Genomic DNA, 26426 nt, shown 5'->3' with positions numbered 1-26426 from the left:
CCTCTCAAAATTTTCTTCCTGAGTAAATATTATAAAACATTTTCTTTCTTTTCCATAAAGGTCAAAAGGCTCTAGGAAACAGTCAGACATGTTTTAGTCTCTAAGACTATATTCACCTGGAATTACTGTTGGGAATGACACCTAGGCTGGGGATAAAGGAGGGAAGGACAGCTAGATAATTCAGTGGATAGAACCCTGAATCTGGAATCAGGAAAACTCTTCATGAGTTCAAATCTGTCCTCAGACACTTACTAGCTGTGTGACTCTGAACAAGTCACTTAACCCTGTTTGCTTCAGTTTCCTCATCAGTAAAATGAGCTAGAGAAGGAAATGGCAAACTACTCCATTATCTCTGCCAAGGAAACTTCAAATAGGGCCATAAAGAAACAGATAGGTCTGAAATAAAAGACTGAACAATCCACAACAACAAAGGAGGAAAACAAAGTTGGTTGAGTTGCATCTTCCCTTCTGTTTTCCCTCAAAAGTCAACATCAGAGATAAAATAACCTTGAGGTAGAGATTAGAAGGAGAAAATTACAAGGGAAAGAGGATGCCCCAACAAGCACTTATTTATCTACCTGGTAACTCTGAGAGATTCAAATGAAGGCATTCTCAAAAAACTAAAACCTTAAAATATAATGAGAGCATAATTAACTGAAGGGCTGTAGGAGTGGCAAAATGCCAAACTGTTGGTTGGGGATGTATTTTAAGGCTTTCCCTATTGATATTCATAGGCTCTGTCATGACTTTATTTTCTTCCGTAGATTGCACCTCTTCCTCTGAAAGAAAGTTTAGGTGATTCAGAGTAGGGATTGCATTTATTTGCTTGTGCATTTTTTAAATCTGGGTTAGGAAACACCAATCAGATACAGGAAAGGCATTAGAAGAAGAGGGTACAGTAACTTTTTTTTCAAGATTTTTCCCCCTCTGATGTAAGTAGATGTCACCATAACTAGCAAGAACTCCTAGATATAGTTTTTCTCACCCTGTATACAGAAATCAGTTTCAGAAACAGAAGTTTCCCTAAAAAGAGATTTCTCTCAGTCTCAAATTCAGGCTCAGCTACTCATTGTCTGAATGACTCAGCTCAAGTCCCTTAGCTTCTGTAAATCCCTGTTTATTCATATATAAAAATAGAAGGGACATTAAAGGATTTGAACTGGAAAACCTCAGAAGTCTCTTCTAGCTATCATCTATGATTCTATGGTGATGCCTGTAGTCACCCCAAAATCACCTTTTTTTTCACTCATGACGTCTTTTCACCTGAGAAATTTTTACCTGACATGGGGTACATATACATATATAAAATAGGTATATAAATCAAACATTTACTAATAATAAATCACCATTTCATGACCCCCCCACATTAAGTTACATGACCCCATATGGGGTCACAACCCACAGTTTAAGAACCTTTGCCCTAGAACTTATAGCCACCATGAGTCCAGTTGAATTCAACAAACATTTAATAAGTATTAAGTTCAAGGCACTGAGCACATAAAGATGAAGTAAGACAAGTCCCTACCCTTTAAGTTACTTACAACCTTATTTTGGGAATAAGACATTTATCCAAATAACTGTAAAACAGTAGGATTTCAAAATACAGACACTTGCATTCTCATTCTCTCTTTTTGTTCTTAACATACCTGAAGCAAAAGGATTGCATGTCCAAATAGTTTCTGCTGACAAAATTATTCCTCTCTCAAAGGACTCAATGGAAGAGAGGAAGAAGATATGCTTTTCTGAAGATGTATTAAGCATAGATCCTGTCTTTAAAACTTCCTTTAAAACCTGCCTTCCCACTTCTAGCATGGTTATCAAATCAACAAATATTTAAGGAGGACCTACTATGTTCTCAGACTTGTACTAACCTTCAGCAGGATACAAAAGAATATGACAGTATCTGACCTAAAAGAGTTTATAATTCCACTAGGAAGATAAGATTAATGTGCATTAAACAAAAGAAAACAGCACAAGATAATATATCACTATATCATTATAATGATATATTACATATGTTATACATCACTAATAATGATAATATATCATTATAAATGCTACGGTACAGATAGGGCCATAAGTTCAGAAAAGAAAAAAAGTAAAGAGTAGTGTAATCAGAGAAAGCTTCATGAAATGAGTGAGGTTTGAGATGGAACTTTAACAATGGGAAGATCTAGAAAGGTGAAAGAGAAAAGGGAAAGGGTCATCAGGTAAAGAAAGAGCATTCATTACAGGGCAAAAGAGAAATGGAATACTTATGACCTAATAAGGAGAATGGGCAGTATGGTGTAATGGTTAAAGAGTTGGTATCCAAGTCAGGAATACATAGGTTCAAGTATTGACTCAGATGTATTCTAGCTCTGCAACCATGGGCAAATTCATGTAACCTCTTTTTTTTTTTTTTTTCAATTTAAACTCTTAATGCTCCAATACTGCACACTGGCAAACTAGATTAGACATCAGACTGCATTGGTGGAGAGAGGCAAGGGATGGGAAGAGAGAAGAGGATAGGGGAAAAGAGAAGGGGAGAGGGGAAACCTTAGGAGAGGGAGATATGCAGTTAATTAGCCTTTCTACTAAACTCTGTGAGGGCAAGAAAGGTTCTTATTTATCTCTGTATTCCACTACAGTATTTAACTCAGTTCATTGGAGTCTGATAATGAAGTAGATAATAATAATCAGTAGATAATGAAGGCTTGTTGAATGAATATTACAGAAAAGGAAGCTGAGGCTTGGTAGGTGATAAAGTTGGATAGTAGAATAAGGATCAAATCACAGACAATGCTTGAAAAACAGGGAAAGGAGTTTAGAAAATCTTGGCCAGGCAGTTTTCAAAGGTGAGACCTAAGTTATCAATAGCTGTATTTAAAAAAAAAAAAAAGGCCAAATCACTAAAAATCAGAGAAATACAAATTAAAGCAACTCTCAAGTAACATCCTGCACCCATCAGATTAGTAAAATTGACAAAAAAGGAAAATGACAAATGCTGGAGAGGCTATGGAAAAATAAGTACATTAATGCACTCTAACGAGACTATGAACTGGTCTAGCCTAGTGCTTCTTAAATTTTTTCCATTTGCAACAACTTTTTATCTGAGAAATTTTTATGTGAACTCAGGTATATAAAATATATATTGATAATAAATCATCATTTTGTAACCCCCATATTCAGTTCCAAGACCCCATGTGGGGTTTAAAAAGCTGGGATCTAGCCAATCTGGAAAACAATTGGAACTATGTCCCCCCAAAATTATTGAAATTTATATCCCTTTCCCAGTGATATCACTAGTAGGTTTATACCTCCAAAAAAAATCAAATAAAGGAGAAAAGGATCCAAATGTTCAAAAATATTTATAGAAACTTCTTCCAAGAACTGGAAACTAAGATAGTTCCATCATCTGGAGAATGACTAAACAAAGTATGATGGAATGCTACTGTGCTATAATGATGAAGGGGAAAGTTTCAGAGGAACCTGGGAAGATTTGCATGAAATGATATAGAGTAAAGTTAGCAGAGCCAGGAGAATAATGTATACAATAACAACATTGCAAAGACAAACAAAAAACTTGATCAACAATAACCAATCATAATTCCAATTATTACTCTGTCAAGATGCAGACTGAGATATGAACAATGGAGAGAATTTACTCTATTTGACTATGCATATTTGTTACAGGAATTTTGCTTTTTTGGGGGGGGGAGGTAGATGGGAGAGGTGAGTGGGAGGGAGAAAAATAGATTTTTATACATTGAAAAATTAATTTTAATAAACATTCTGATAAAAACCACAGATTTATTTTAACTCAGGAGAAGTTTCTCTCTTTAAAATGATAGCCCCACAAAGAACTGAAAATGAAATAGGTGTCCATTAACTGAGAAATGTTTAAACAAAATATAGTATATGAATGGTGCAATGAACATTCCCAGAGAAAGCTGGGAAGATTTACATGAACTGATGTAGAATAAAGTGAACAGATCCAGAAGAGAGGACCCATATTTTAGAAAGCTACATTCCTCCTGTTAGAGGTGATGGACTAAATTTGCAGAATGAGACACATATTTTAGACATATTCAATATAGGTATTTATTTTATTTGACTTATATTTGTTACAAATTTTTTTTCTTTTTTTCCAGTGGTATAAAGAAAATAAATGCTCACTAATCGAAAAAGTAACTACTTTTTTAAAATGATATTCATAGTCCAAGATTGAAGGAAAATTAAAAAAATGTTTTAAGGACAGGAACAGAGAATCTACATAAATACATTAGTATTACCAGAGCAGAGGATGCCCAGAATACTAGCAATCTGACAGGATAGAGTTTAAACTGCTAGAGTAGAAATCTGTGTTCAAAAGTGAAAAATGAAGTGAGAAAGACCTAGATGAAAGGTTTGTGAATGTTAAACTATGTAGTTTGAAACCTGTTCTATAAATAACATGGAGCCAGAGTCAATAGTCAAAAAGTAACATAAAATAAGTGTTTGACAGAGATTAATTTGGTAACATTCTGAGACTTTTTACAATTAGTACAATGTCATCTGCAAAAAAAAAAAAAAAAAAAAAAAAAGAACATTTGGAGAATCTCACCATCAATAAGAAACTCTCCTACCAACAGGAGTTCCAGAACACAAAGAAGTATTCTCATCTCAGGGAAACCAACAATAATGTAGAAGAAACTGATCTAAACAAAAACTGTGGAAAACCAAAGAGGATGAAAAATGCATATGGGACCAAACTATGACATGGTAATCTATCAAATTATATACTTAATGAATCAGACCCAAAATTCAGCAGAAGAATCAGGTAGGGTTGGATTTAGGAAATCTCATAGCACTAGCAGTGACTTCAAGTTGTCTGCTACTATAACATCACTACTATCTCAGTGAAAAAACAGCTCTGGACTCTTCTTCACTCTCCCTCCCCAAAAAAAATCACCTTAAGAATATGACATGGCTTCAATTCATAGAATACAATGACATGACAAGACTTAAACATTAATAAACTGTGATATGCAAATGTAATAATTATTATGCCATGAGAAATAAAAAAGAATTTAGATAAATTTGGAAAGATTTGTATGAACTGATGCAAAGTAAAATAAGCAGAGGCAGAACAATTGACACAATGACTACAATAATTGAAAGGAAAATATCATTGAATTCTAATCAATACAGTGTCTAATCATGGCTGAAGAGGGCTGATAATGAAACATGTCTTTTTTCTTCTCAGTAGGAAAGTGGTAGGCTACATGTACAAAAAATATAGTATACGTTGTCAGGGATATCCAGTGTGTTGGTCTGTTTTAACTAGTGTTTTATTTATGTGTTTGTTTGTTACAAAAAGGTTTCTGTTGGGGCAGGGTGGAGGGAAGGAATCATCAGAAAGTGACAGTGATGTTTAAAGAAAAAATGACCTCAAAAGAATATTGATTTTATTTTTAGAATAAATTTTATTGACTTTTTCTTTTTATTTCACAGTCATTTCTGCCCCGGACAACACACAGCACAGAGAGTAATTGAACTCTCCTTCATAATAAAAAGAGTTCAATAAAAACAAATGTATAGAACAATGAATTCAACATCCTGTCCTTATAGTACATACCTCTCTGTTAAGAATAAAGAGGTATCAACAATACAATGATGCAAGACAATCTCAAAGGACTAATGATGAAGCATACTATCCACATCCAAAGAAATGATATTGATTGAAGAAAGACTAAAGCATTCTATTTTTCACTTTCTTTCTTTAATTTTTTTTTAATTCAAGTCTTCTTATACAAAATGACTAATATGGAAATGGTTTACATAATTGCACTGTGTAACCTATATATGATTGCTAACAATCTAAGGGAGGGAGGAAGAAAGGAATGGAATTTGGAACTCAAAATTTTACTTTTTTTATTTTTAGAGCTTTTTATTTTTCCAAATACATGCAAAGGTAATTTTCAACACTCATTTTTATAAGGGTTTGTGTTCAAAATTTTTCTTCCTCTTTCCCTTGCTTCCCTCTCTCCCCAAGATAGCAGGCAATCTAATATAGGCTAAACAGGTACAATTTTTCTAAATATTTCCACATTTGTCATCCTGCACAAGAAAAATCAGATCAAAATGTGAAAAGGAAAAAAACAAGCAAACAAACAACAATAATAAAACTGAAAATACTATGTTTGATCCACATTCAGTCTCCATAGTTCTCTCTGGATGCAGATAGCTCTTTTCATCACAAGTCTATTGTAATTGTTTTGAATCATCTCATCGTTGAAAAGAACCACGTCCATCACAGTTAATCATCACATAATCTTGTTGTTGCCATGTACAATGTTCTCCTGGTTCTATTCACTTCATTTAGCATCAGTTCATGTTAGTCTTTCCAGGCTAAAATCAGCCTGCTGATCATTTCTTATAGAACAATAATATTCCATTACATTGATGTATCATAACATATTCAGCCATTCCCCAACTGATGAGCATCTATTCAATTTCCAGTTCCTTGCCACTACAAAAAGGGCTGCTACAAACATTTTTGCACATGTGAGTCCTTTTTTTTTTTTTTTAAATGATCTCTTTGGGATACAAACCCAATAGAGACACGGCTGGACCAAAGGGTAAAAAGTTTGATAGCCCTTTGGGCATAAGAACTCAAAACTTTGAATGAAAAATTTTTTAAATTGGGGGGAAGAAGAGATATGTGTCATTATCTGTAGAAAATTTATTTGGAGGGAAAAATTAAACATCAAAAACAATCCAAAGTGGATAGTAAGACAGTGACATTAAGAATAATGTCTAAGAAGCAGCTACACCCAAAGAAAGAACACTGGGGAATGAATGTAAACTGCTTGCATTTTTGTTTTTCTTCCCGGGTCATTTATACCTTCTGAATGCATTTCTCCCTGTGCAACAAGAGAACTGTTGGGTTCTGCACACATATATTGTATCTAGGATATACTGTAACCTATTTAACATGTATAGGACTGCTTGCCATCTGGGGGAGGGGGTGGAGGGAGGGAGGGGAAAAATCAGAACAAAAGTGAGTGCAAGGGATAATGTTGTAAAAAAATTACCCTGGCATGGGTTCTGTCAATAAAAAGTTATTATAAATAAATAAATTTCTAATATATGAAACCTAAATTTTGGTTAAAAAGCAAAAAAAAAAAAAAGAAAAAAAAAGAATAATGTCTATAGTGTGTTACCAATGATAAATTTTTCACAAAATCATGTAAAAACTACCATAAAAACTGTATAAGTAGAAGAGGTAAGTTAGTTATGAGATGAAAGGGAGTGATCACTTCAGCAGGGCATTGACACCTCTAACACAGAAGAACTTCCATCCCCAAATTTTCTTTGAAGGATTCAGTAAGAAAGGACCCAAAAAGGTCATACAGACCAACCCTCCTATCTTATAAAGGAGAATACTGAGCCCTAGAGAAGTTAAATGACCTGTCCAATGTCACATAGCATAAACAACATTTGAATCCAGGTCATAGAATTCCAAAGTGAGGCTCTTTTCACATGACCACACAGAGTCGGTTCTCTGCACTGGCCAGGACCAAGAGAAATCAATCATTGAAGCAAAATTTAAGTCCCATATTCTCTATTAAGGAAGGCATGATGAAGAAATGGAGAGCTGAATTTAAAGAATTTAATTCTGATGCTGGTCCTTTACTGCCTTGTTGACCTTGAGCAGGTCAGCAATCACTCCTTTCCTCAGCTGTATTGGGGGGAAAAAAATGCAGGTACCCTCTAAAGTCCCTTCCAGATCTAAGTCTAAGCCTTCCCTGACCCTTTTTATCTAAAAGCCTACCTCACTTACTGTACTCCACACTTTAGCAGTTAACCACATACTAAAGTTATTCTGTAATTGCTTTATAGGTCTTGGTCATATTTCCATAACAAAATGATAAACTCCTTGAGGGTAGAGACTATGTTTTCTAATACTCATATTAACTAACCAACAAAAGAAGTCTATGAAGCCTTTTTTATTCTACATTCGATCCATCATGCTGGAGAACACAGAAATCAAAGCTTCAGTCCTGTCCTCAAGGGTTCTGTTCCTCACACTGTAAGCCACAAGCTCTGGAACTGTAAAACCTGTTAGAGATCACTTAGTCTAATCTCTTCATTGATGAGGGAACTGAGGCCCAGAAAAATAAAGCGATTCACCAAAGGTCACACACTAATAAATAAGCTTCAGATTCAGGTCCTTTGTCTTCAAATCCAAATTATTTTCCAATATGCCCTGTTACCTGCTTTCTGACACTAGGTCCATAGTAAGAACTTAAATATTTGTTATTGATCCTCTACTTGACTTTGTTCTGACATCTGTATTGGCATAAAATATAAACTCCTCCTCAAGGGCATGGATTTTTATTTTTGTCTTTGCATCTTCAATGGCTAGCACAATGCATATAATAAGCATTCAATAAATGCTTATTGAGTGAGTATTCCCCATTCTCTTGTTTCTCCTCTAGATCTCAAGCTGACTATGAGATGAAGGTCTTGTCTTCCTTAAATCATTTAACTATGTTTCAGTCAAATATTTTAAGGTCAAACTGAAACTCAACTTCCTACTCCAGTAACAGATCTATGTTGAATGTGCATAATTACTGCAGCAGGCTTTATTTGCTACAAAAACATGCATTTTTGTTTTTGTTTCTTCTCAACTGTAAAATAATCAATAAATAGAATCCAAATGAAAAATGCCAGCATTTAGGGAAACAACTCTTTTATGTTTTTTTTCCTTTGGGGTCTAATTAACACTTCGGGGATAAACTGTGTTGTTACATTTTACTAAACTAAGTCAACTAAGACACAAACTCTAGTTTTCTCCTCCGGTTATAGGTGAGATAGCATTTCAAAGTAAATTTAAATCCTTAAAACCTCCAAAATTGAAATCATTAACAAAACAACCTTTAAATGAATAGCATGGACTTGATCCAATTACAATGCATTCATTTCTGCATAATTTTTCCTTGCTTCTCTAAGGAGAGCTGTCACATAGTTACCATCAAATAAAGCACAGACTACCCCATGAGCAGAAGCAACCATCTCTCTGGCTCTGTTTCTTCCTCTAATGAAAAAGACATGCCTTTTGGACAATGACCACCCAGCCCATGAAAGTTTCATGAATCACCTTCAGAGTAGATGACACCTTTTCAATTATAATATTGCTATAATAAACCCCCACTGAGCCATAGGGCATGAAACTTACATCCAACAAATGGCACCTATTTATTCCCTAATTATGTTGCGATGTATTCTCTTCCTCTGTTGATGAAGATAATATATTCTTTTAATTCTATGGCCTCCTGGGGTGAGGGGGGCTGAGAGACTCATCTCTAAATTATAATTATTATTCTGGACTCTACTAAAGAAGAGCTGAGTGATCTCAAGAAATACAGTCATCTTCTCTGTTCCTTCAAGCCTTTCATCTATCAGATAAGAAAGAGAAATGGTTGGATTAATTTGAATCAGAACAATGGCACCCCTTGGTATTCTATTTGCTATTCAATTGTGTATGTGTGTGTGATCTTGAACTCAGTTTACCCACCTTAAAAATCCTTTAAGAGGTAGTTCTGGAAGTGAACAGGGAGATATGTAGATTTGGAAATCAGAAAACTTTGCTTTCAAGCCTTACTTCCTAACACAAGCTGGAGGCATCACCCCAGGCAATTCATTTAACAGAGTCTAGACCCAAGGAACTTTCTAAAATTGAGAGAAAGTAAGGATCTGCCTTGAAGAAGGGTGTTTCATCATTGCAAGTTCCTTACACCAATGAAGGTGTGGTCCAAAAAATAATGAGACTATGAACTTCAAAACTGCAACTGCAAAAGCTGGATACTATCTAGCACCTTTCTTTAGGCATATAATATTAAGCCATTATTACTGTTACCACAGCTCCCTTTCTACTCTGCCAGAGGTACTGTTTGCCAAACAATTTGAGAATCCCTGGTGGAAGGTCATAAATACAACTTTCTCTTCCTTAACCATAGCAACAAAGAAGCCTGGATCATTTAAACCTACAGATATTCCCCAAACTTCATCTCAGCCAACATTTTTAACCATCAAGCCTTTAAACAAAGCTAAGCATAAAAAGTTGGAATTATCAGTGGGATCTTTGTTTAGGGACAAAAGCATTGGACTTGGATTGGAATTCTTCTCAAACTGATCAACTTTGTGACTATGGGGAAATTATTTAACGTCTCTGAGCCCCCATTTCTTCTTCTCTAAAATGAAGATAATAATACCAGGAGCACCTATCTCAGAAAGATGCTGTGCAGATCAAGCAAGATAATAAGATATATAAAGTGCTTTGTAAGACTTAAAGAACTAAGAAATGTCAGCAATAATTATACTCAAGACAGATGGCTTAGAACCATGGAAAACCCATGTTGACTCTGGTGTCAGGTGACTTGGCTCCAAATCCTACCTCTGATTCTATGTGACCTTAAGTCCCTTTAACTTTCTTCTGCTTAAATGTCATCATCTCTAACATGAAGAGATTGAACCAAGTAGCCTCTGCAATTGCTTTCTGCTCTAGATGAATGATACAGGTCACTTTAGTGTGTCTGTGTCACAGTAGGTACATAGTAAGTACTCCATAAATGTTTGCTGTTGAGGAAGAACAAAGAAGTGGTCAAAAGGTTGCATAGCAAAAAAATAGTCCACATTGAATCAATAGCACCTAATCAATAGAATCCAGTGTGCATACTATTTACCCACCCTACTTCAGAATCTAACCAGGGGCTGTCTGATGGTAAATTTGAGGAATTAGTCCCAGATCAAGCCCTATATTAAGTAGTTCTAGCTTCCAACCAAGAGCTTTGCTCTCTCCATACAATCCTCAGATTATGGTTTACTCTATGTCCCTTAAGTTACACATTTTGAGCTTTGCCACCTGCATCTTTGTTCATGTGATTCATACTACCTGGAAAGCTCTCAAATCTCTGCACATTGAACTCTTCTGTCTCCTTCAAAGTTTAGCTCAATTCCATCTCTTCCAGCAAGCCTTCATTGATCTTTCAATACAAAAGACATTTTTCCCTCTTCTGAAGTCCTATACCACTTAAGGGTAACACTTAACTACAATATAAAGCAGTCCTTATCCTTGCTACTAATTCATAAGATTTAGAGCTGAAAACTCCTAAAGGGCAAGGGTTAGGAGACATCTCTATTATGCTAGTTTATCACTGGTTTTTTAAAGGAGCCAAATCAATATTTGTTTAGGTCAAGAATGAATCACCAAAATAGTTAACATTTCTATAATATGTTAGAATTCACAAATCTCTTCACCACAAAAAAGCCAGTGAGGGCAGTATCACTTATGATTCCCAGCTATTGTAGTTCAGTCTTTTCATTCATGTGCAACTCTCCATGACCCCATTTAGGGCTTTTTTGTTGTTGTTGTTGTTGTTGTTGCAAAAATACTGTAATGATTTGCCATTTCCTTCTCCAGTTCATCTGATAGATGAGAAAACTGAGACAAACAGGATTAAGTGATTTGCTTGGTATCACACAGCTACTGTCTAAGGTCAGATTTGAACTCAGGAAGATGAATATTCCTTATTCCAGGCTCAGTGCTGTATCCACTATGCCACCTAGCTGCCCCATGATTCTCACTACTGATGAGTGAAAGGAAGCTCATAGAGGCTCTGATTTGGCCAAGGCCACACAGATATTAAGTGGCAGAACCAGAATTCAAACCTAAGATTTTTTATTCCAAGTCTATATTACATTCTCTGTATCCCAATGCAGCATTTGTCAAATAAAAAGCACAGCTTGAACCTCCTAACACATCTTCATCCAATCAGGTGCAGTTGTGGTATCACACTCAGTCTTCCAAAGGTCCTCACTGGAGTCAAAAGCTAACTAATATAACTCCATTTCCATTTAAAATCTATATTCACTTTAAGAGATACCATTTGTTACTTTTATACATAATGTTGGATATATCCAGACTGCATTCTCCAGAATACTTGTTGGTTGATATGTGACAAGGTCCAGTCCCTCGGGGGACCCCCTCCTGGGGATTCTTGGGGATTATGATTGCATGACCTCTCCTCATAGTTCTCAAATGCTATCATCCCCACTGACCTGAATTTGTTTAGAATATGAAGACCTGAATGGAAACCTACCTGCCTCCTCTTCATTTAGACCTCCCTCCAGGACAAAGAAAGCTGGAGTTCAAACTCTTCTAGAATGAAGTTAGACATTTCCCTCCACGGCATTCATCTATTCCTCGAAGGAAACGGCTTTTGTGCATTTTCTACAAATCAGTCCAACTCAGCCAGTAAACACTTTCGGCCCACCTTTCTGCCCACCCTTCAAACCCCTATAGTAACTTCCACTTCTCCTTCCCCGAGGTCACAGATTGTCTCTCGGAGAGAATAGACTCTGAGTCTCGCTCACTGCCTTTCTCCTCTTAGATGTCCTCAAAAAAATCACCAAGATTCAAAACAAGCCCAGCTCACTCATCCCAAGAGATTACTAGTCTTTCTTTTCATCCTTCGGGCGATACCGGTGCTTAACCACTTAGTGAATCTAGTCTTTTGAAAAGGAAACATGGGGGGGGGGGAAGACATCTGAACCTCAAGAGAGGTTTCTAGGGGGTTACGAGAACTAGTTCCGGACACTGAGCCACAGAATTGAGATGCCCTGTTTAAGGGAAGCAACCAGGGCAGCCCGGGGCTGCGGAAGAGCCCATAGCTCTGCTTGCCAGCTCTTTGCTCTCAAAGGCACAGCGATATCTGAGCTTCAAACACAGACACGCGTTTGTCCCCATTAGAAACATTCTGCGTTCAAAATCGTTATTACTTCAATACTTCAACTATCCGTGGTCTTATCATAGGGGAAGCTTCCTTCCCCCAGCAAAAGATCGCAACCTCTCTGTGCCTTAGTAGGATGCCTTCACGAGTCGTTGTGATCAAAAAGAAAATAATAATAATAATATATATATATATATATTTTTTTTTTTTTAACCAGCCAGTAACTCATCTCTGGGTTATTATTACAAAACAAATAAATAAACCACATTTGGAAAGTCAGCTTCATTTTGAAGTACTTAGAGAGGTCATTACCCTTTTATCTATCTCCCTCTCCAAGTAACATCCCTATTAAGAGGGGGAAAGTTAGGAACTCAGGATCCACTCTCCAGGTATATAGATAGAGTCCACTGTCAATCTAGTCGTGGAAAGTCAATTTTCGCTAAGGATGGACGATGTTAATGTCTCAGTTCTCTGCCCGAGCTGTTGCTCTGAGCAAACCCATTCACTCCGGGTCCCCATTCTGAAAGGGTTTAGGAATCCGGGTGTGGGTCAAGGCAGGAAAGCATGAAAGCCGGCAGGAAAGAGACGAGGTGGGACAGGAGGGGGAGTATTTTTCCTCGTCCCGCTTGCAGAAATGAAGCCACGCAAAAGACCCATGGGCGCAGAAATGGATAAGGTGCCGTTTTTCAGGCATCTAGAAGACGTGGCTGCCGAGACCGCCTGCCGACTCGCGTCAGCTGTGCGCCCAGCCTCCGGAGGCACCCCAGTCGCTGTGCCGCCCACCCGGGACCATGGGGCCGCGGTGCTGCCAGGGTTTTCTCCCTCTGTTCCTTTCCCCCACGTGGAGAGAAGCCTCAATTACCCGCACGCGGCTGCGGGGACGCCCCGAATCCGGGCGGGTTCTCTGGCCGGTTCCCCACAGCCGTGCGTCCTACCCCGTTGGCTCAATTCATCGCCCTGGGACCCCAGCCGGACCCCCGGGCTTCTGGTCAAAATCCCCAGCCCTCCCCGCAAAACTCGAGTGCCGCATCCTGGATCGTGGAATGAACCTGAAAGAGATGGCAAGGGCACGAGTAGGGACAGGAGTGCAGGGCAAAGTTAGTCTGGGACCAAGCCCCGAGGACCCTTTATTCCTGAGCCGCCTCTCCCCATCGCTTACCTGCCCTGGCGGCTCTAAGCAGACCAGCTCTTCCTCAGAGTCAAGGCGCAGCGGCCGCGAAATGCGGGAGCTCCGAAGCCTGGTTCCCGGGAGTGGAGACCACAGACTCTGCAACGAGCCCTGCGAGCTGGAGGCTAGAGGAGCGGCGGCAGCTGCAGCTGTTGCCGCTGCTGCCGAGTAAGCCCCCACCCCTTCCCTCGTCCCTCTGTCCCTCCCTGCAGCCTCCCTCCCTCTCACTCTCCCCTTTCCTCTCTCTCTTTTTCTTCCTCTTTTCCTCTCCCTGGTCGATTCTCTCTGACCTTCCTTCTCTATTCTTCTAGCTCCCAGTCTCTCATTTCTGTTCCTCTCTCTCGGTCTCTCCCTTTTTCTCCATCTCTCTTCCTCCCTTCCACTCTCTCCCCGCCTCTAAGGGTTTGGAGTTGCGGTTATCCAAGCAGCTCCTACTCAAAGCTGCTGGCTAGTCCGGCCGAGGGGCGGGGCGGACCGCACGTGGGAAGGGGAGGAGGGAGAACCTAAGTGAGCCCCGCTTAAACCCGCACCTGAGCCTCCACAAACTGAAGAGTACACGAGGGGACTCTAATCTAGATCAGGAGCACAGGACCAGAAAGAGGGACCAGAAAATTGAAGGGGAAAGGGGACAGGACGTCATTAACACACTAGAAAGACTGGTGTCAAGGCTAGAAGGTCCAAGAATGGGATAGGGGACAGAGAAGCCTTGTTTTTCCTCATCTATAACTCTCTTTTTCTGTTATTCCCTTCCCCTTCCCCCACCCCAGGCGTCAACTTAAGCCTTCTTTCTTTTGCCTCTGCACCAATGTTGTCAATGTCTCTCTGCCTCCTCCCTCCTCCCCACTCTCTCTCTCTTTTTTAATAAAAATAAAAATAAAGATTTGAAAGGGCCTTGGGGATCATCTACTTCAAAATCCCCCTAATTTCAATGTCAGTCCTGGAAGCAAAGAATCTAGCCTGCCCTGCCCAGTAGAGCTCAACTAAGAATTGAGCAGACTTCTCAGTTCCCTACCTCCTACAGAAACTGGAATGACAAGGAAAGAAGGGTTATTACTTTGTAGAAACATGAATAGCTGCATGATGCAGTCTTCTTAACTGGTTAGCTTTCCCTTTCCCCTTGGACTAAAACATACACCAAAAAAATGAAATAAAAAACCTGAAGGCCCAAAGTAGGGATAATGGGACTTTCCACACTAGCAGCCAGAATTATTTGCAAATAAAACCTCCAGTTCATTCTGAGGCTTTTGGAAATAGTTTCTGTGCCTAAACATTAAGTCCTCTGAGTCCAGATAGAATCCACCTAAAATCATTCTCTGGGTAGTGCCTGAGAAGAGTCCAGATCACTTTCCTTTCTTCCTGCCCCCAAAGTAGTATCCAAGAAGGAAATAAAAGTACGGACAACAGAAGCATCAGAAAAGAAAAAGTAATGTATTATAACCATTACTGTCCTTTAAGAGTGTGGAGCCCAGTTTGCCATATGTCCCATACAGCTAAGCCCTACAGGATAGAAACAGAGTCCCAGATAGTATATATAGAGTGGAGGAGAGTGGACTTCCTTCATTTCAAAAGTAAGCCCTCATCCTCTTGGGCAGTGGTGTCAAACTCAAATCCCCGTGGGGTATATATTGATTTAGAAAACCACAAATTAACCTTATCTATAGTGATTTATATTTGTGTTCATTCTGTTAAACATTTCCCAATTTTATTTGAATCTGATTCTGGCCATACTAAGGAATTTTGGACTACTTGCAGCTATAAAGGCCTTAAATTGAACACTTCTCTTAGGAACAATCTAAAATTCTAAATAGGGCTCATTCCTTTCAATAAGATTATAGAATTGTGAAAGTTCCAAAGTAATAGAGATATCTTGACTGAATTCCATCCCATAGACAATTTAGTCAAATAAGTGAACCCAGTGTCCTGGACTCTTTCCACCCTGAAAACTCTCATCCCAGTAAGACCAAGAAAGGGGTCCAGCCTTTAATTCTGAACTATTTTCCACATGACATTGCAGAAAAAATACTAGACTAAGAATCCAAAGATGTTACTGGCAGAATAGATAGAACATTGTATTTAGAGTCCAAAGCCCCAGCTTTGGAAAGGAAAAAGGAGGAAGAAAGTTATACCTATCAGCCAAACGTTACTACAAAAAGTAGTTATAAGAAAAAATAGCAGTAGAGACACAAAATTCAAGAAAGGAGCCAGCAATAATAAAATTTATAGTGTCAAATACATAGTGTCAATTATCACAAAAGCCTTAAGTATGAATAGCAAACAAATCAAAATAGATGTCTATATAAGGAAGCAAATTTGGTCTCATGGATATCATAGGCTAGCGATAGGTATATGGTAGGATAAGGTTATGGTAGGATGAGATTATGGTAGGATGAGATTTATGACTAGAACATGTCTCTCGATTGCATAGCTTATTCAAAAGGAGTAGCAGAGTCAAGATAGACTAACATTTACAAAAAACAGATGTGACACATGTATTTATGAAGTGTTTAGCAGAATGGCTGGCATATATTAGGAGCTATATAAATGTTAGGTATTATTATTATTCATGTGAAGAAATCCTGATACCAGAGGAGTGGAAATATGGTAGGGAGCATTTCAGTGAAGATCAATGAAATAAATAACAGAAACAATATTGGCATTGGAATAGGCCATAGATGACCTGGACAGAAAAAGGAAATAGATGATGAGTCTGGGAAGTAGATCACATCTGGTAAGGAAGTGTCATGGTAATGATGAGGATTTCATTTATGTGGACATCTAAGGAACTCTCTGACAAAGGCAGAGCAACTAATAGTTCTCTCATTTTTCTTAATGACAATTTCATCCTTTGAAAGGGAGAGGAAGTAAAGAGGAAAACTGCAATTCTGGACCTGAATCATCAATAAGAAGGAATTAATGACTGAAGAAGAAATAATGGGAACCTGTTAGAAGTGATAGAACAAATAAGCCTCTCAATCTTGTAATTTGTAATAAATGAGAGGAAAACTGGACATAGTCTGTTATTTTGTGATTTTTTGAAAATATATGAGAGGGTTTTGAGAAAGGATAGGTTCGGAATTCCATTCTATAGAAGAAGCTCAGGAACTAATAAGCTAGTATTTATTAAATGCCTACTATGTGCCAGCCACTGTACTAAGTACCAGAGCTACAAAGACAGGCAAAAAATTAATTCCTTATCTCAAGGAATTCAGTCTAATGGGGAGAAATTTTGCAAACAACTGTGTATAAATAAGATATATACAGGATAAAGTGGAGGTAAACTCAAGGGAAAGGCAATTAAGATTAAAAGGTTTTGGAAAGGCTTCTTGTTAAAGATGGAACCTGAACTAAAACTTCAGAAGCCAATGAAACTAGGAAACAGAGGTGAGGAAAGAGAAAGTGTCAGGCATGGAAGATAGCCAGAAGAAATGCTCAATCAAGAAATGGAGTATGTAGTTCAAGGAAACAAGGAAGCTAGTATCAGTGGATGGTGGAGTAGATAGTGGGGAGAGTAAGACATAAAAACACTGGAAGGATAAGAAGTGGCCAGATTTTAAAGATCTTTAAAAAAGCCAAAGAGAAGTTGTTGTTGTTTAATTTGATCCTAGAGGTAATAGGGAGCTAGTAAAAAAGATGAAAAGTTCTCAAAAATGAAAATTTAAAGGCACAAAGAGAATTCCAATGAGAAGGAAAGGGAGACCTCTAAAGAGGCTTACAGCGAGGAACCAAAAACTCATAAACAAACATATTTTTTTTAAAAGATATGTAAAGAAGAGAGAAATAAGGGCAAGTCACAGAGGAGGAATATAAAAGCTTAGCAGAACCCTACAAAAATAGTGGCAGGATTGCTAACCCTCAAAATGAGCTAAGATTTGTGGGGAGAAAAATAGGAAATATAGGAGGTTAAAACTACATTGGAGAAGGAGGAAGATCAAAGAGGGGATAGAGCCAGTTTGAGTGGGCAGAATAATGTTCATGGAAGATTGAAAGAAGAGAAAAATAATTAATTCTTATTCTCTTGCTTTTTCTACCATGGATAATAATTTATCTGTTGGAAAAGACAGACCAAAAATGACTAATAGGGAAATTCAAATACATGGGGAAATTGTAAGCAAAGATCTAAACTGCCATTGATGAATTCAAGTCACTAGGCTCAGATGTATTTCAACCCAGGGAACTGAAAGAAATGACAGATATTCCTAAAGTACCATTGGTGATCTGTTTTTACCTACTCGTTTATATATTAAATCCCCCCCTCTATAGAGCAGTGATTTTTTTTTGTTTTTAACTTTGCACTCCAATCATCTAACATAATGTCATAAACATAATAGGTATTTAATAAATGTGAGATTTTTATTGAATTGAGCTGGGGAGCTTGATGTAGTCTTGGAAAAATTCTAGAATATATTATTAGAGGGATGGCTAGTGATGGTCTAGAAAAATAAGTAAGTTTGCAAAAAGTCATCTTGGCTTATCAAGAACAGGTCATGACAGACTATTCTCATTTCCATTTCTGACAAAGTTACTAAACTGGTAGCTTAAGGAAAAGGGAAGAAAAAGGACTAAATCTGTGATTTCATGGGAATTAAAAATTCCCAGATAATGAAAATCTCTTTACTAATTCAAGTTAGTACCATTTCTACAACTCATAGTCTTGGAGAATTGTCTAGAATTTGAATTATTAAGTGATTTACCCAGTCCTACAGGGCTCATATGTGTCAAAAGCAAGCTCAATTCTTCCTGGTCTCAGGGCCAGCTCTGTGGTTAAATCTCTAGATTTAAGAGAAACATTTGTGGTTTCTCATGCTATTATTATGGACAAGAAAAGAGGCATGTGGACTAGAAAATGACAGTGTAGTTAGATGGATTTGGAACTGGATGAATGACTGCATCCAAAGAGACCCAATGTTTTTGTGACAGATTTCCTCTCGTGATATGTCTATGAGATTTGTGCTTGGCCCTTTGCTTATCGTTGATTTGGGTAAAAGAGTAGAGAACAAAAATAGATTCAAGTCTCCATCCCTCAAATTACCTTGCATTTATGTACATTTTGTGTTTACTTATATATATAGGTATTATTTTCCCCAGTAGAATATATAAGCTCCTTCAGTTCTGAGACTATCTTTATTCTGAGTGCAAAATTCTGGCGCATAGTAGGCACTTCTTAAATGCTTGTCAATTGATTGCATAGTTAACAAATCTGAGAGCAGATGACACTAAAGTAGGGAGTTAACAAACACATTGATTAAGAGAATCATAATCCAAAAACTTCTCAGTGATATTTCATCAGCTATACAAGAGGCATGAGATCTTGTATTTTAGCAGTTCATGTGAAAAAGATGTGAGTGATCCACAGCAAGTTATTTATTATTTTATTACTTAGCACAGTGCCTGGCACATAGGAGGTACTCAATAAAAAAATAGCTGACCAACCCACCTTCTGGGGCTCAGTTTCCCCACTTGCAAAATATGGATAATACTTAGTCTTATTAATTCACAGGGCTGTTGGATGGAAAGCATTTAGTAACTTGGGAAATTACATGACTTGTCACCTTCGTGACAACCAAGTGCTAGTGTCAGAGATAAGATTTGAACTGCATCTTCCTGACTCCCAGTCCAGGACTTGAATCTAGCCCTATGTCACAAACTATACACAGGTTCAAAAACAGAGAAAAAGAAGAGAAATATCAGAACAAAACCCACTTCAAATGATTTTTGACAGGCTTCTTATGAACCTACAATCACCAAAGTCTTGATTAACTTGGTTGTATTTATTAAATGGTGTTCAATATTTAATAACATTGAATATGTATTGAATATTTAATGATATTGATTGAATGTTGTTTGTGAAATGCTGATTGCTTAGGATAGACAACTAAGTTTTGAGTCATCCTCAGAAAGTGATGCTGTAAATCTCTTTTCCACATTTTTACAGGTTTGTCCCAATTATAGATTGATATCATGACTTTTATCATTGTTATCATTTATTTCTATTTGTTAAAAAATTAATATAGTTCTAGGAAATTATTGGTTACTTTAAAAAAAAAAAGCACCAAGTTTCCCTGTACCCATCTAAATTAAAGGTGAGTTTCTTTGTTTCTTTTTTTCTGCTTTCAACTGAAACAGGGACTGACTCAGATGTCATGAGATGTACCACCCATTTTGAGCCCTTAGTATTCTCAGCGGGAACAATGAGATCTGGAAGCAATTCATGGAGCATAATTTGCCCAAGACCCTGGAGAAAAGAAACAGTAGCACTATACCTCCTCTGTTCCATAACTACTAGTGAGCTGTCCAGGCACAATACATGAGTTTCTACATCTCTTTCTCCAAAATAAAAAAGAATCAGATGCAAAATCCACATTTCAGGGTATCATGTGTATTTATGAGGTCCCTTGGAGAATTTAAGAGTTGGAAATCAATGACTGAATGAAGCATATCCATATGAGTATGTTTTTACATAGGTTACAGATATACTATTGATATCTTACAGCTAATAAGCAATCAGAATGCAATTTGAAAATCGGCCAAAGTTAAATCATTGGAAATATTCCTCATGCCACAGTGGGATGCAACCCAGCAGGATGTAAACTGCTTACTCACGGAAGAGAGCAATGCATTCACCATCAAATAAACTCATCTTGCAGATGCACCTTGGCCAGATTCTGATTTCTTTCGATTTTGGGACCAAACCAGATGCAAATTAATACTGCAAAAAATAAATAAATAAGACATTAGCTAGAAGAGAAGCACTTTCTTGTGGAAATCAATAGGGCCTTGCTCCTTATTATATGCTGCTTGTGTTAGCTGCAACATACACTTACTGCCTCTCCTTCCTCGATACTCACTCACTGCCTAGTCCTTTTCATTTTGGCTTATGACCTCCCCAGTCTATGGAAACTGATCTCACCAAGGTCATTAATGATGCCTTAATTGGCAAATCCAGTGCATTTTTCTCAATACTGATGCTTTTTGGTCTTTCTACAGCATTTGACACTCTTGACCAGCCCCTCCTTTTTAGAGATTTTTTAAAATTTTTCCTTTTTCTCTCATTCTTTAATTAGTCTTTTTTCTCTGTCTTGATCTTCTTTTCTGTTCATTCTTCATATCTTACCTACTAAAATGTGGGTATACTCCCAAGGTTCTGTCTTTATCTTTCAGCTCACAACTCTAAATTCTATCACCCAATCATCTCATCCACTTCCAAGACTTTCATGCTGATAACTCCCAAATCTATACAACTAGTTCCAGTTACTTCTCTGAGTTCTGGAACCATATCTCTAACTACTAGGAGGCATCTCTTCTAGCATTCCTTGAAAATACTTCAGATTCAACATGGTGAAAAACTAGATACATAATCTTCTCTCCAAGTCTTCTCAATTTCTCTATTTCTGTTTATAGCTCTACCATCTTCCAAATCACAAAGGTTCTCCAACCCTAGCTATATTTGACTTTAGTTAAATGTCATCCTTGAGGATAGAAACTGATTGGGTTTTTTTGTAATCTCTAGGACTTAGCACAATATCTGGCACATTTTAGGGATTTGCTAAATATTTAGTGAATTGATTCTTTCCTCTCCTTCATACACTTTTCCCTCACTGAATCATTTACCACATTTTAAAATTTTTACCTTCACTATTTCTTTCACATATGGTTCTTTTTATCCATTCACATTTACCACCACTGTCATCCAGATCTTCATAACCTCTCACCCAATCTATTATAATACTAATATTGTAAACTGGTCTCCCTGTTTCTAGTCTCTCCCCTCACCAACCTATCTTTCATATAATAGCCACACTCATCTTTCTAATGCTCAGACATACCCACATTACCCTCTTGATAATAAGAAGTCCTAGTGGTTACTGAATGAATGAATGAAAAAGCATTTATTAAGCACTTACTAAGGACCAAGTGTATTGTGTTGTGAATCCCCAAATGTTGGGGATACAATGCTCCAGTTCTAAATGTTAATAGAGAAGACCATATATATATATATATATAGGTGATTGGTAGATAGGAAGGAAACTTTATTCCAGAAAATTGTAGGAATGGTGAATACAGCTGGGAATATAAGAGATCTTCATCAGTGTAAGTTGGGATTTTATTCTATTGCTTCTAGTATTTAAAAAAAAAAAAGTTCCTTAGCTGAACGTTTAAGGCCTTCCATAACCTTATTCTATCTGAGCTACTTTTTCATATTTATTTCATTTTATTAACCCTACTGTGTTATATTCTAGTCAGATATGCTAAATATTCCTTAAACTGATCCTATGCACTCTTATCTGTATTTTTCACCTTTGCTTATTATAGTTCATATCAGAGCTGCAGTTTAGATATTCCTTCTTCCATGAAGCCTTCCATGGTTTCCTGACTCCAATCTATTACTTTTCCTACCACAATTATATGTAAATCATATAATGTAAATCATATTCCCTGTAATATACCATTACCTACCATATGTAAATCAACTACTCTCTCTCCAAGACTCTTGGAAATTCTTTGAAAGAAAAGGCTCACACAGCCAACAGCACATATTCCAGTCCAGCTGAGCTAGGGTGCGATTTGTCCATTGGCAACATCACACTCCCAATGAACTTGTTGAGAATTCCTTGAATGGAGAATCCTTTTCTTTAGGAACTCATCTGGAAGTATAAATTGGAATTGGAAGAACGAAACCATCATTAAACTTTGGAAAGGTCAAAAGTAGATCTTTAAAACAAATATTTCAGGAAGGGTTAAATGTCTGACTTAGCAAATCATCTGTAAGAGAAAGCTTCAAAATGATACAAAAGAACCTTTGAACAAAATCTATCTCAACTTTTTTGAACAGAAGATTCCTTCTTAGAGAATCCCATTGCACAACTATACTGACAATCTGCTGAATGCCCGACACAATCTTTGCTTCACATTAAAGCCACCAGAATTTTACTTCTTGAATGAAGCTACCTATCTGGTAACTATGAACTATCTACAGCTGTATGAATATACATAAATGAATGATTGTGCCTTTCTACGTGGGGAGGAGAGGGTGTGCATGCATGTATGTTAGAATTACTAAAAAGTTGAAGTCCAGCTCTGTGCTGGACTTTAGGCAGGAAGTCAGATATCCTACTCAGCTACGAATTCACTCTTTTGTCCTTTCAGGACTTCAGTTTTTCTATCTGCATTGCAGAAATAATACTACTAAAAAATGAAAAAGAAAAAAAAGAAATAATATTAATGATCTCCTTCTAATTTTAGATATATACAAGGTGTCTTCATACCATGTATACTTTTAATTTGGCTAATCATTTTGTAAGTATATTTTAATACATGACTTTCAAAAGAATCTTTTTTAAAGATTTAGGACAACTACATTACATAGTTGCACACAATATATTCATTTTTAAGCTCCTATTACAAATGAAAATTTGTCTGGTAGGCAGGAAGATAAACTATTCTAAGACTAACAGAACTGAATACCATATCAGCTGGGCAAAGTAAATTCAGTATGTCTTTATATTTACTGATCAGATTTTTTTTCTATTCTACCTATACCCTATGTTATTAAAGATTAAATGTGTGAAGTTTTAAGGATGCAAGAATGCTATGAAGAGCATTGAGTACATACATATTTATGCACATATGTATTGCATGTATGTGTGTGTGTGTGTGTGTGTGTGTGTGTATGTGTGTGTGTAGGTAGGTAGGTAGCACAGTGTATAGAAGACTGGATCTGGAGCCAGGATCTAGCCTCAATAATTAGTATGAAATTTGTAATTAGTATAACTTAGTAATTGTATCACTTTGATCAAGTCACTAAAAACAGCTATTTGCTTTTGCTTCTCATCTGTAAAATGGGGACAATAACAGTACCTAACTCCCAGGGTTGTTGTGTGAATCACATGAGATGATGATTGTAAAACAACTAGCATAGTGGTTGGCACATAGTAGGCACTAAACAAATATTAGTTATCATCATTATGCATAGATAAATAGACATAATTATCTGGATCTATGATTTCATCAGTGTAGAGAAATCCTAGGGTTCAAATTCCCTACATTCTTGCACATAAGAAACTTGCTTGTAATTTTTACAATTCAACAGCTTCCTGGATCAATGAGATGTTAAGTTATTTGTCCACAGCCATGTGGTTACTATGATTAAAACCTAGGTCTTCTTGATATTAAAGCAAACCTGTGTTTGGCCACTATCCTTCTTCTATGGTATACCTACCAAATGTTATATGTATTAACAAGGTCTAAAGACTGCTATATCTATAATCCAAAAGAACAATTAACAAATTAATGAATTAAAGTCATTTTTAGCTCAAGATTCTATGCTTTAATAAGTAAATGAGTGAATAAAAGATAAAACTAAGCCTGAAACTGTAATGAAAAGTAAGAATGTGAGATTCAAATATACTTCTAGAAAACTGAAAAAAAAATTTCCCTCATTCCTAGGCAGTTGTATCTATAATGACAACAGAAAATTTCATGAATGTTATCTCATGATTTGCCTTAAAAACAAAAGTATAAATGCTATAAATAATATAATACAATATATTGATGTATTATATTTATCTACATGTAATATATAAAAATATATGATATAAAATAATGAAATAAATAATATAAATAAATGATGGGTTTGCTAGTTATGTTTGGTCTTGAATTTGATATATCACTGTATTTTGAAACAATATTTGTATAAAAAGAAGAATAAACTGAAGCTTTGAGGCCTAGCCTGTACACCTAAGCTAGCTGTCTGGATGGCCACTGAATCCAATCATAAGTCTGCTTTCCTCTTTCACAGGAAATGGAGCTTAATAATAATCCAATTTGGAATAATTTGGAAGGCTTTTTGGAGAAGTTTTTGAATCAGTTGAGCTCATCACATATGGGTTTAATGTATAATAACTTGTTCCCAAATGCTAAGATTATTATTGGCAATAAAGATAGGAAGTAGAAATAAGTTTTCTATATGTAAAGCAGATTTATACTTTGCTTCATATGGAGTTGTTCCGGGTCTCAGCTTATGAATCACTCTGTGCTCCCTGCAATAAGGTGCTGTCCATGCAGTCAGTAATGATAAATGGTTCGTAATTGTGAATCTGATATTGGTTTTCAATATTGAATTTATCATTCTGTCCTCTTAACAGATATTAAATACTTTTAAGAATTTGTACATTTGCCTGATCCATCCGTGATTTTTCAATGTGTAAAATTTATTAGTTTTTTAGTTTTTGAGATTTTCAGCGGCCAACAACATCATTAATAATGCTGAGTAATGGAACTGACCTCTTTTAAACCTCGTTCCTTTCCACTAATCCACGACATCTAAATTAAATCAAAATATATTAGACATAGAGACCTGAAAAGCCAATGGCTATAGTGAAGTACCTGGCTGAGACTTGTTTGAATACAGCTCTCACAAGCCTAGAATGGAACGATATATTTTTCTTCCATCAGTGCCCACCATCCCCTCCCCATCCCACCACCCACATTCACACACCCAAGAAGGAGAGCATTGATTCAAAGGCAATAACTGGTTTGATGCCTGCTCTGTCTTCAACTCTCTGAGAGAGCTTAAGCAGCCTTCCCCTCCTCCTGCCACTGCCTCAGTTTCTTCTTGTTAGGTGATTGATGATAATAATAATGCTCCTGGTCTGGTTCCTTCAGAGAGCTTAGAGATGTGAATTAATGAGGGAATTCTGGCTAAACACTTAGCGATTTCCAGCCTCCAGAAAGGTTCCTTGTAAATACAAAGTATCATTACTTTCACTTACCTTTGCTTGGAGTAAGAGATCCAATCCTTCCTCCTTTCACTCACCTTTGTTCTGAATGATTGGCTCATTACTAGAACAGAAAGGTTAAAATACTAGACTCTCCTTTCAGTCAGCTTTACAAATTAACCTGAAAGAAATAAGTCTGGATACAAAAGAAGTAAGGCCGTGCAGAAATAAGGAATTAGAAATTAAAGGGGGAGAGGAGAGGATAAGAAATGATGTATTCTTGTAGTCCTGGGGAGTAGAGGGCGGGTCTAAGAATTTTGTGACTGAAAAGTTCTTTTTGATCTTCCCTACTAGGTTCGGCTTCCTATGAACCCTGTGGCTATGGATGAATTAAGTAGTTACTTGGAGCAGAAAGGCCTGCTGAACAGGGCTTGCAAGGTCAGGAAAAGAATCTGTTGTCAGCCACAGTAGATCTCTACGAACTGCACACATCTCCCTCAGTCCTGGAAAGGAATCGATCTCTTTGCCTCTGCACATATACAGAGGGCTTATCCACCTGGGAAAGAAGCAATGGAAATAATGAGAGACCAGCAGGGGTGGTCAAGGAGAGCATCATGAAAGGGAATCAGGGGAAGTAGGCCCCATTAGAGAAAGATAACCTTCAAATGGGCACAGAACCAGACTTATCTAAAAGTAAAACTGGCAGCCATGCAGGTGGTACAGATTGATAAGAACCCCTTGATCTTAAACATCTCCTGAATTTGTATTGATGCCAGAAATCTATCT

At 37.1% G+C, this 26426-nt stretch overlaps 1 protein-coding gene across 1 annotated transcript in view; it reads right to left on the bottom strand.

Annotated features, from left to right (window-relative positions):
• Positions 1-13963, bottom strand: part of LOC116421836 (multiple epidermal growth factor-like domains protein 11) — a 232309-nt gene extending 218346 nt beyond the window's left edge. Inside the window, exon 1 of the mRNA XM_031955340.1 lies at positions 13918-13963. The gene's annotated coding sequence lies outside the window, so the exon portion shown is untranslated. The remainder of the gene's footprint in view (positions 1-13917) is intronic.
• Between the last annotated feature and the right edge of the window lie 12463 nt (positions 13964-26426).

This window comes from Sarcophilus harrisii, chromosome 2 (assembly GCF_902635505.1).
Source record: "Sarcophilus harrisii chromosome 2, mSarHar1.11, whole genome shotgun sequence".
Lineage (NCBI taxonomy): Eukaryota > Metazoa > Chordata > Mammalia > Dasyuromorphia > Dasyuridae > Sarcophilus > Sarcophilus harrisii.
The sequence above is the reverse complement of the archived record's forward strand: the minus strand, read 5'-3'. Positions and strand labels throughout refer to the sequence as shown.